The 12,702-nt window shown below is 40.4% G+C and overlaps 1 protein-coding gene across 3 annotated transcripts in view; it reads right to left on the bottom strand.

Annotated features, from left to right (window-relative positions):
• Positions 1-3,392, bottom strand: part of LOC108876465 (rho-related GTP-binding protein RhoA-D) — a 40,732-nt gene extending 37,340 nt beyond the window's left edge. For all 3 annotated transcript variants that reach the window (XR_007813412.1, XM_051071272.1, XM_018665996.2), the window contains exon 1: positions 3,234-3,392. The gene's annotated coding sequence lies outside the window, so the exon portion shown is untranslated. The remainder of the gene's footprint in view (positions 1-3,233) is intronic.
• Between the last annotated feature and the right edge of the window lie 9,310 nt (positions 3,393-12,702).

Raw genomic sequence — 12,702 nt, 5'->3', positions numbered from 1 at the left:
ATGTTAAGCTTTCTAAATTGTCCTTTTAGGGACTTCCTGAAACTGCAAGCACTGGGATCCAAACAGGAAACTCTTCCAGAGATTACTTTTATTCCCCAGTGGATTTTCTTGCCTGCATGCTGCCTGTGCATGACACACCACACGGACTACACATACAGTTTTCCATGCAGACATGTTTGTCGGTCATTGTCAAATGACTAGAAAACAGAAACAGTCAAGAGCCTAAACTTGGCATTTTCCTGTGTTCACTGTGTAAAAGAAACTGCAGTAATGTTAGTTCTCAGTATGACACTGGCCTCCTTGGAAATACCCACTGATGGAAAGACTACTCTGAGACAGGATACTGTGGAGGACTGTGTTTGAACACCTCTGTCGATAAGCACCTAAAGCTTAACAATGCACAAATCAGCAACTCGCCTTAGAACATGACTATGAGTTGGAAGAATAGGAAAAAACCCTCTCAAGAACCCTGTTCTGTCCATGCAGGACCTCCTAAACATTTGCTTGTAGGTTTGTGGGAGTGTGCTTCCTACGTTTGAATCTCAGGCCGGCATGTACAGCAGGCATAAACAAAACACTCATAGTAGGTCAGTGGTAAAGAGACCAACAACATCAGGGTAAAATGGCCACTGGCAATCCTGGCATATATAGAGCTTCTGATCCATAATAGTTTTCCAAGAAGGCTTTCATACTGAGCTATTCAGTGGTCTTCTGAGGTGACCTTGATACTGGCAAGAGGAAAAGAAAGAGCTCATATGCTAGAGATGGAAGATGCGCTGTCATAATATGAATATTGTATACATTATATATATATATATATATAAGTGTTGAAAAAAGCAACTTTCAAAGTTACTCTTTAATACCTTATAGTTTCTTATAGCTTTGTGTTACAATCCCTCCACTACAGCTCAGCAATCAAACACTGTCCATAGCACAGTTACGAGGGAATTTCATACAAAAAAAAGACTGCAGCTTTGTACAATATGCACTTGATATTCCTAAATCAGACTGCTGAAGCCTCATATTAATATCAAATGAGCCTAAGAATTGATTTAAATTGCACAGAGGGTGACGACTACTGATTTCCCACCACTTACACTGAAATTGTTTGATGAAGCCAACACTTTGAAGCCAAAGAGAACAGCTACAGCAATCTCTGCTTTCAATGCTGAAATGCATGAGAGTAGTCTATTAGAAAATATGTGAACCTATCTTTTAGATGTTATGTTCACACTAAAATATAACAGGTTCTGTTCTAACAGCTGTTTTACTGAAGTGCTGGCTGAGTGAAATGACCTATGGTTTAGAGCTGAAATGATTAGACATAAGCCATTAGTCAACCCAGACAGAATTAATTAGCATCCATTTGTTTAATTGATTGTTGTTAATTGTTTAAGTCGTTTTTCAAGCAAAAACACCAATTCTTCTCTGGTTCCAGCTTCTACAACATGAGGATCTGCTGCTTTTCTCAGTTGTATATATCACTGTAAACTGAATATATTTGGGGTTTGGACTGTTGGATGGACACAACATGATATATGAAGGCATTTATGCACCATTTTCTGACATTTTATTGACCTATTAATCAACAAGATAACTGTGAGTTACAGCCCAAATATAGATCTTTTGACCTGGCTGGTCCTCACATCTGCATAACAATTTTCTCCTTCTGTATATTTTGTTGTGTTTTACCACTATAATGCTACTCCATTATTGACAAAGCTAGTAGGGGTCTATTTAATTTGGGCTTTCTCATTTATGCACCACATGCTCAGGAAACCTTGCAAAACATATAATTACTCAATGTTTTGATCAGAGATATTCAACCTCATCATTTCTGCAAAGATTCCTGCGTGTGACCTCCTTTTTTTCCTTTTCCGCATACTAACATATCCAACCCACCATACATAGTACTCACAAACAATACAACTACTTTTACAATCCTAATACAGCCAGCTTCACACTGAGCAGCTCTGGATTACATCACTGGGTACAGAGACTGTCAAAACCACAGGACTTCTCTTTTTATTTCAATGTAGTCTGGATTGGGGATTTCCACAACATTTCCTTTTCCTACACTGGCACTGATTTCTGGTTGAGTTTGTGCACCACTGGGTAACACTTTCACTTCTGCCCATTACCTGCAAGCAGCTTGGTCAGCACTCAGCTGTTCACCTACAATGACATCATAGTTTCTCCTGTAGTGGCCACACAAACACATTTTTCCTGCAAGCATGCACCCACAGACAGACAAGCCGGGGGGGATGTAGAAGAATATTATTGTATGCATTCTTCTCCTTTACATGTGTATGCCCTGCAACACCCTGTGTGTGAGTGTGTTTGTGTGTATTTGTGCGTGAGACAGTGTTATACAAACACAAATGGGAGTAGTCTAGTCCTTGCATGATATAGTTTTGCAGGTTTCGCTTTTGATTAACGCCAAATACCGGTTGTGCATTTTTGTTACGGAGGAACACACCAAGACAAGAGACCACGCAGCTGTGAGATATGAGGGTCTGTGCTTTAGTAGCCGAGCAGCACAACAAGGGTGTGGTGGCTCGGAGAGAGGAATTTCCTCGGGACAAACAAATGTCCAACAGTTTTTTTTAGTACAAATAAGGAGGACATACTTCCTGACCACGCATAACCGAATGAGGAAGGTCACTCACTAGTTAGCCTTGAATTTGCTCTGTATTTTTTGCTTTCGTTTAGGAATTACTGGAAAGCAAAACACTCGATACTACCGAGTCCCGCTTACTCGCCAAACAGGTTTTCAAAAGGAAAGACAAGATCAACTTTTTTTCTTTTTCTTTTTACAGACAGTAAAGGTCGCCTCTGCCTGCCTCCACAGCTGAAGTGCGTGTAATTAAATTACACAATGAAGTATATTACGGGTAGATACAGGGGCTGGGTCCGTGTGGCAGGAATGCCGATGTGTTTGGCTGGAGCGAACAAACAGGTGTGTCCTCAGTTTGTGGCACTTTAAACTCACATTTCTAACAAACTAACCTCGAAACAGTCGAGCCATTCCGCTGCAAAACTTCTAAACAAGTAACAGGTTTCAACTCGCCGAGCTGCTCGTGGTATGTGAGCTCATTAACGTGTCCACGGAGAAGAGCGGTGGTCGTTTTAACTACTTTTTCCTCAAACCCCAAACTCCCTTTATCAACTCAAGAAGACTGTAGGCGCTTTTGCTTTGATAGAAACAATACAAGCGAATTTTGTTCTCTTACCTTTCCCAGACTGTGCTTTCAAATACCGAAGACCTCCGTGTTTCCTCCTCCCGTGAAGCGGCCGTAATCAGAGTCAGCGGCCGAGAAGCCAAACCGATGCTCACAAGACCCTCCCAGAGTGCTGCATTCACGGATCCTCAGAAATTTAACTCTCACAATCCTCCTGGCGAGGGAGGTTTGTAGTAATGACGCCGCAACTATCATTGTCATTGTCGATTAATAAACAAGCGTCCACATGTGGGCTGACCTTGGCTCTTGTCCTCCTGTGTTGGCTGACAGCTGGTAAGATTTTGTGTGTGTGAGTCAGAATTGGTCCAAATGTGGTAAGTAAGCGCAGCCATTCTGTATGTGTTTTGACTTGGGCCAAGGAACAATCTTAAAGGTTCCTTCATTTCTGTTGTGCCATCAATAGAAATTTAATTCAACATGTTACCTGTACTAGGAAACGAAAAAACATAGGATTAGTATATATTTGGGAACGGGCCCAAACTACAACTTAATGTTCATGTCATTTTTAATATACCTGTAACTTTTGTTCTTGTTGGAAATCAGGCATAGAAGTGGTCTTTTGGGCTAATAAACAGTGACTTTATGAACTTATACTATACTTCTTTGTGAAAGAAAATAGTCACAGCTAATAATTAACATTTTATCCCACAATACATTACTACTTGAACCAAAGCAGAAAAACCTCTTTCCTATAAAAGTCATATTAAAGAGTATAGAACCATGGAGTCTGTAGCAGGGTTGCAGTTATGTTACCATCTCGCAGACATCAATATGTATTTTAAAAAAGTCTTACATTAAATTTACTGAATGCCTACTGACCATAGTAGTTCTGTGAGTTATAAAAGGAGAAGTTACACACCTGTAAACTACACATGGAATTGTTGTGACAGTGGACTGTGCTGCAGGAGGAAGTTAAAAATAATTTTAAGAGTTTCAGTCAGCACCATCAGACCTGTAGCAAACACTGTCACTACTGCTAATTACAGTCTCTGGAAAGCTCAGCCACTCATTATGGGGGATATATGGGTCCATGTTGCAGTAATTTAAGCCATTATACCATTATGAATTATAGTTATGGACTGCTGGAAAGTACTGAAAAAATCAGATACAACCCAAAAGAATTCTGGGCCATATTGTTCCTACAGTTTTTCATCATACTTAAATCCTTTGGTCAGTGTGGTCATAAGAAAAAAATCTTGAATCAAACTTGGAGAGCACTGCAGAAACGCTTCGTTCAATTTGTGATGAGAAGATTGCCGATTGTACATGAACGCATCACGGTGTCTTTGCCGTTTGAGATTCCATCGCCTGCACGCTATTGGCCGAAAGGATTCAACCGTTTCGACGTCCCCGCCCCTTTACGGTTAGAGAATAATGACATCATTTATATAAACAGGGTTGTTATTTAAATGGTCAACAATAGTTTGGTTTTCTGCTAGTTTACAAACAATGTTTCAGTGTTATTCATGAAGTGTCATTAATGAAGTTGTTGTTGTTGTTGTTGTTGTTGTTGTTGTTGTTGTTGTTGTCATTGTTATTGTTATTATTGTTATTTTGATGTTGTGTGAGGACATGGACTTTGACCCAAGTGCTTTTCTCCCACAGTGAAACAGGAAATCACACAGCAGGGATTTGAGCTTTTTAACATGCCATTCTCTCAGTGAGGTCGGAAGTTCATTCACCCTAGAGTGTTGTACTGTATGAGGGGGAAAAAAAACACAGCAGCTCCAGGGTAAGAAGAACATTTCATGATCTACACTAGGCATATTAATAACCCACAGTAGCCTATTACGAGCACTCACGATCATTTCAAGTTCTTTTAAAGTCAAGCCAAGAAGTTTTATTGTAGATAAACACCTAGCAGGCAAATTTCTGGTGCATTAGTTTTGCTTCTCATGACAAGAAGAGTGTTAAAACAAAGACTTAGTTGTTGAAAGGTTGGAGCCACAGTCTTCCACAACAAACTGATTGCTTTTGACTTCTCTGCATCTTGGCTCCTTGACAGTAATTTGAACAGTTCTCTGCAGTTTCCATGGTAATAACCACCTATACATGTAGTTTGTGATGAAACGGTGCACAGTGGCACCTCCCAGTCCCATACAACAGTGATGCTATTTCTGCAAGCTGTCGGGGGTGGGGGGGTGGGGGATCTGTGTTGACTGGAAAGAAATGGGTGTCTGAAGTGGAGCCACACTTCACAGAGAACATAGCCCTGCATATGGATTTACAACAGTCCTATGTTCTCTATGATTCTCTCTCTGTCCCTGTATAAACTGTGGCTTTGACACTATGTGGTGCATCAGCCGATTCTGTAAACTTAAATGGTTCTTCCAGTGCAGATTAGTTTAGACACATCAATACAGGTGGGAACTTCAAATATTTTCTTGAATCAGTGCACACAGAGTGAGTTTTGACTCCAAACAAACTTTTGAGTTTCTTAGGTATTTCAGCCTTCAAGTCCAGTCACACCAGCATCATGATGGTGAAATTTCAAACTGAAAGCAGCTCATTTCAGCGGCTGATGCAGCAGTCAGTGCATCTGTTTGTGGTGGTGAGGTAAGTATGCATGGTGCTTTTGCATAGAGTTAAACTTTGACATGTAAATTTATACCGTTAAAAGCAGTAAGTCATCTAGACAGTGTGGAAAGAGAACGCTATCATAGTGATTATTTCCATCCTAAGCAACACTTATGTCTTCAGTTTGCTCGTATTGTCTGACTACAGTTGTGAACCTTAAGATATTCAGTTTGCTGTCATATATAACAAAGATTAACAGCAAATCATCACCCTGGGAAACTGAAAGAAGAGAATCTATTGGTCAACTAACCACTGCAGCTCTAACAATATTAGCTGTGTTCCACTGTCCAATTTAAAATACCCTTCTCTACCAGAGTATAAACTACTCAAAAAAAGAGAAGTGGCATGGTTTGTAGAGCTGAAGTAATCACTACATCTACAAACATCTGGCACCACCTGTTTCACAAGAAGGTGTGGCCAAATTTCAACATGTATCTTTCTGAACCTAGAAACATTTAAATGATTTTGTCATGAGAGCAGCACAAATGTAAAAAAAGGATAATTAAAGTATTCTTTTCACCAATATGTAAAACATGTTACATTAACAACAAGGCCGGCAGTCTGTAGGCTGTAATGAGATGAGCACTGAGTAGTCACCAAACAGTAGCAGGAACCAAGATGAGTGGTATTTCCAAAATTTAGCACCACTGCTGAGCTTAACTGAATTTCACTGCAGAGGTCAAGTGTCAGAACTGAATGTCTTCAGCACCATCCAGGAGCCCTGAATGGAGGAAAAGTCCAAGTATAACTGCTGGATACACAACAGAGAGATGCTGTTGCTAAATTAGGTAAAACCATAATCTGCAAAGGACAACTGCCAGTAAGCTGTCAAGAGACAATTATCCTGAATTATTCAATAAAACAATAAGCCCTGAAATAAGCCTCATCTGCTGTATGCAGTATCATTGGCATGTTAGTGTGTGGGCTCAGTCTCAGTGCAGCAAGTTTGTACAATAAGCCTTGAGGGGCAAGTTGTCAACACCCACACAGCTACGAGTAAGCTAGACTTTGTCACAGTAACTTAGACAGTATAAAGTGAGTTGGTGGTTTTCATAGGGTTGATGAAGTACAGTCTGAGTGCAAGAGTTGAACCCATGGAGTGAGTTCGGAAAGAGGACAGGAAGGAGTCGGGAAAGAGGAGCTGGAGTGTGGTTTAGAGAAGGAGACTGAAAGCAATATACAAGCAGCTCAAAAATAAAATCAACAATGGTCAAAAAGAAGTCCAAAAAATGTTGTCAAAGAGACAGGATGAATGACCTAGACCATGAATAATCCCTACCAATTACCTTTCATACAAGTATTGAGAAGCTAAAAGAAAGTTGAGAGGAATCAATCAAAAACTGTAACGTTGCATGAAAATTAAAGGTTAAGGAAAAAAAAAACATCTTGTGGAACTCTTTGCATGGATCACTAAATTAAACTGTGCAAATGGATTACAAAGCTGTTCACCCAAGTGTGGCAATTTGTTAACAAACCAGGAACATTGTCACATGTCAATTTTGCATGAACATTGAAGAAGAATTGTAGTGCTGGGTTTGCAGGAATGCAGCTTTATTCTTAAACTATAACAGATTACGCTAAAATTAAGAAGAACACACTGTTTTCTATTCCTTTGTCAAAGGCTGCACACAGTGTCACAGATCATGTCATTAAGGTAAATTCAAGAACTTAACTTTTACATGTTAATTTTAAATACAGCATCTTGTATAACTTGGGAAGACTGGAAGTACAAGAGGAGTTGCACATACAATGGCCTATAGCCTTTTATTGATTTATCAAAGCTTATGCAATTCAGTATCGTGGTCATAGAGAACCTTCACCCTCAGGACACAACATCAAAATATCAATAAAATCCCTGTGAAGCCCAGACTTGGCATTTCTCATCTTTTTCCCACGCTGGTCATTGTGGATCAGTGAACACAGAAAACAAGAGAATCAAGCTCGAGGCTGCAGTGAACCACTGAGTCACCCATCATGTCCCCGGGGAAGTTTACTCATGAGAGAGGAGTTGGACTCGATGTCCTCACTTCACCCTGCAGCTAAAACACGAACACACAGTGACATCTAGTGGTGTTATATACTCAGTACAACCTACATCCATATTAATGTACAGGCTAATCTTCAGGAGGAGAATAAAATCCACCTCATCAACTTCAGTTTGATGCAGCTGTTGTGGTTTTTGTTTTTGTTTGGCTGTTGATGAAATCATTACACAACCACCTGTAATAGACATGGACAAATAATAGAGACGGCATCTGGACTCTTTTTCATAAGAAATATTTTGAATGAAAAGGTCCCACACATTGTTAGCACCGAGTTAATTTGAGACACACAACATTTTGGACTTTCATCATGCATCATATTTATAATGTGACCCAGAATATTTCTACTAAAGCCACAAACTGTAACAACAAATACCTGAAACAATCAACACATCTGTAACTGATAAAAACAGCCTTGAAATGAGACAAACAATATTTGTCAAAATCTGTAGAACACTAATAAAAATATAATTTTTTGTAAATACAAAATTAGAGAGGAAAATAATAATTTTAAATCTACAACAGTGCTGTAATAATTAGTCTTTGTTTGTTTGTTTTAAGTGTTTTGGTTGGAACATCTTTGGGTTTTGGACTGTTGATCAGACATAGCAGAGTCAGGCATCTTTCACAATTAACTGATATTTTACAGACTAAACAGATCAGTTATTGAAGAAGATAATCCATACGTTAATCAATAATGAGATCCATACATGAAATGAAAATAATGAGCTGCAGCTCTGTTCATCAAGGAAAGTTCAAAAAGGGGACAGGGCATTCAGATTGGTCATTGATCAGTCTGTTCCATACCCACAATGGGAAAATCTTCATAACCACATACATGTCAGTGAAGATAGAGGCATTAGAATCAATTGCTATTAAATTAATATTAAGTAAATAGTCTAATATAAAAAAAAAAATCAAGTTGATACTTTCAAAGTATATAGTTGAATGTTTCACAGCACATGGCCAATATTTTAATGCCCTGTTAAGCAATTATAAAAATACAAAATGGGGGAAATATTAGTTGTTGATGTGTTTATTATCTCAGGTGTTAGAGATCTGGCTCTGTCTCAGCCTGTGGCTTGAGTGCAGAGATGTGTTGTTTGTGAATTTGAAGCCTGACAAAGGTCAGGAGCTGAAACATTTAGTCTCTAATAAACGCAGTGCAGGAATTCAACCTTTTCTTTCACATATATGTTCTCACACCCCATCAACCAGATGTGTTTTAAACAACACTTTGCATAACAAACACCTTAAAATGACCATAATATTCAAGTGAAAGTGCATCCAGGTCAGACCACTAGAGGGCCCTAAAATCACACCATGACATTTAACATCACTCCTCTGTATGCTTTTCCTTCTTTCATTTTCTTTATATGAGGTGTTTTATGAGGACTAATTTTACCAGCTTTGACATTCCATGAACCATCCCTGCCTACTGTTCATGCTCATTCGCCCCTTTAGAGGATAAGTTTAGGATTTCTTTAAACTAGGCCAAAACCAAATAAAAAGAATCATATTTCTCCACAAGATGACATTTATAACCACCGACCTCGTCTGCTTCCTCCTACTCATGCTTGGAGCTGATTTTTCTTCAAAATAGTGCTATTAGTAGCAGGGAATGTGGGCTCACTGGTTCTCTCCTCTCCAAAGTGTCTTTTATCTTGGCTCCCTCTGGTGTCTTTTTCCTCAGTAAGCTGGAGTCAGTTGAGTAAAAGACACAACTGGGAACAGAGAGTGAGTGAGTGAAAATTCCCCCTGTTGCCTCTCATATAAAATGCTCCCAAATTGCAGCCAATGGCCAGCGTGGATTATCATTAATCATGCGTAGGTGTTGTCATCAGGGTAAAATGAGGGGGACGGAGGAGAGAAGTGAGAGGAAAGGGGGAAGCAGGTGGGAAAGGAGGCGCAAGAGAGGGGGGTGAGGCGGGTGAATGAATGCACTGTAGTCACACTGGCAGCGTATACAAACGGACTGAATTGCTTTCAGTGTCCGTGCTCTGCACAGTGATGCCTCTATGGGGTTACAGACGCACATCTGTATGGATGGGACGTTGTGTTGCTATCGGGCAATTTAAACCTGTATGAATGTGAATCCAGGCCGGACGGACTTTTTGTTTAGTGGACCATGTTCACAGGGAGTTTAAAAACAATTGCCTCCTTCTTGTAAGCCTTTACAGGGATGAGCGAGCCGTGCAAACATAAAAACCAGGAAATGAGGAGACAGTAAAAGTTTTATCCCATTTCACTCAGGCTGGATATCCAGCTGTGCCGCTCGAATATGCAAAGCTAAAGGCGTGCATCCATGCTTCTGTTTGTGTCAGGCCCCCTAATCCAGTTTATGTACACTGAGCCACAGTGTAGCAGGGTGCTGGATACAGGGATGGGTTAAGGGCACGGTATCTGCTAAGACTTTTCAATGCAAGTGGAAGAACAGTCTCTAAACCATAAGAAACAATATTCTCTCTCTCTCTCTCTCTCTCTCTCTCTCCCTCCCTCTCTCTACTCCTGGTGACTGCCCTTTCTCTCCAAACTGCACCATAGTACAGTATAAACCTGACAAATACATTTGCAGAAAACTTTTCTCTCTCCAGGCTCCAAATAGAGCCTTTTCTGTCTGATCCCATCTTGATAAGAACTAAAGCTGTTTACGAGATTTAGGGAAGGAAAGAGAGAGACTAAGGCAGTGAAAGAGAAAGGCAGAAAAACCCAGAGTGAGAGAGGATTAAAAAAAGAAAGACAGAAGGAGTGAGAGATATTTCTGTCCCTGAACCGGTAGCATGGAACAACATAATCCCAGATTTTTATGGGCGTTGTTTTTCCTGAAAAGCTTTTGGATTATGAGTGGCTGTTGCATTATAATGCCTGTATCTCATTGTGCTTGGGGAGATTATAAACATGACCCTATGGCCCCGCTGCTCGGATGAGTTGAAGCTGAGAGGTCAAGACATAAGGCAAAGAGAGGAACAATGAGAAAGGAGGAGAGGAGGATATTTGAGTTTTCTTAAGGAGCATACCAACACATTTTCTCTCTTCTGCTTTATTAGTCCACAGTAAATGTAAAAGCCACTGGATACCACGTTGCAATACAAAGAAACAGCTTGTATTGGCACAGTTCAGGTCAGAATGCCTCGCAAAACCTGTGCGATTATCTTCACCTTCTCCACTGAATATTTTAAAAAGCCATGGAAACAAGCCTCGTTGCACCCGCTCTTGTTGCACCGAGAGAGCTTTCCAGCTGGTGTGCATATCATCCACCATGTATGGGATAACTGACTCCCATCCACACATGGATATCTGATAAGTTTGGGGATTATCACTTTGGACCGTCTTCTTATTCCAGAGCGGGCCATGCGTGACAAAATAGACGTCTTAATGGACACATATAATTGTTTTTTGATCTGCTACTGCTGTGGTTTAGGTATGGTTAAATTTGGTCAAATAAAACACAAGAGACTGCAATTATGTTAAACAGTGCTATATGTATAGAAATGCTACATAGCCAGCATTAGAGTAAAAAGCATTAACAGCTGTTTTGAGCTGCAGCCATTATTGTGTTTAGAAGACAAGAGGTTAGCATACACCTGCTGGGCAGTGCTATTTCTTCATCCTCTCATGTTGGATTGAGAACAGTTTGGACAATAAGTGAGTCACTATCAGAAAGTAACAAGACGGGCCAGCCGGGCTCAGGCTAGCTAACTTCAGTAGAAGAAAAGAAGTGTTAACACTGGTGTCGCTTTCCATCGCTGGAGACAGCTCTTGGCAAGTAAAGGAATGAAGTTTGACTATTTAGCGATAGCAAAAACTTACATACAGCACCTTTAAAGAAGCAACATGGACTAAAGTTTTGTGATGGGACACAAACCCTGGGGTAAAAAATCTAAACATCACACCAGTTCCAGGCGTTGGACTGAACGTGAAGAGCACATAAGGACCTAAAAACCGGAGTTGTTTTATATCGGTAGAGGACAGACTGTTCCTGCAGAGCTGTCCCCGCTGCAGTCCTGTTGTGTCGGCATTAGTGAGCAGCCTGACAAGTAGGAAGGTGGCGTAAGGAAGTGACATTTTGAGAAGAGAGGAGAACAGAACACCAAGTAGTGACACAATTCTCCCCATTTCCTCCTCAGAGACACAGTGTGTGGCACATTTGCTGTGTTTATCAAAGTCAACCTGATGTGAGAAAGCTGCTGTCCTGAATGTCTCTGGGCCTACACATATGAGCACTGAGCCAGTGAGTTTATATTGGAAAAGAGTATTTGTAGTGTGGGTTGCAGTGATTTGTTTGACCTCACTATAAATAGTAGAGAATGATAATGAGCCTAATGAGATCATCACAAACATGAGCACTTTTAATGGACAAACTCCGGGACCACAACAGAGAGAGATTGAGGGTGTCGTTAAACGGAACTAATCAGCATAGGAGAGGGATCAAGTATGTGAAGGTCCTCTTTAAGGAAGAGCACTTAAAGAAGTTAAAGAGGGACTTTAATATTACCCAGTCAGATTTCTTTAGATATGTACACATATCGAAAACACACGTCTCTCTAACAGCCCAGTAGAATACCTGGATAGATGACTTTCTGAACATGGATCAGGATGTTAAGAGGTCTGAAGTCACATCCCCATCACTTAACCACTTAACAAGGTGGGTCAGTGGGAATTACTGTCGCAGGTGTAGACCGGCAGGCCACAATTACACTGCTACACTCATCATTAATATGCATTAGACATGGGTTGTTGTAGTTCAAGGTTCTGCATTGGTTACTGTACATCTACCTGCGAGATACATCAGGTGTAGTCGAGACACAGCCAGCCTCAGTCACATGTTTTGGGTATGTCTC

The sequence above is a fragment of the Lates calcarifer genome, linkage group LG6 (assembly GCF_001640805.2).
Source record: "Lates calcarifer isolate ASB-BC8 linkage group LG6, TLL_Latcal_v3, whole genome shotgun sequence".
Lineage (NCBI taxonomy): Eukaryota > Metazoa > Chordata > Actinopteri > Centropomidae > Lates > Lates calcarifer.
Note: the sequence above shows the minus strand (reverse complement) of the source record. Positions and strands in the feature narration are given on the sequence as shown.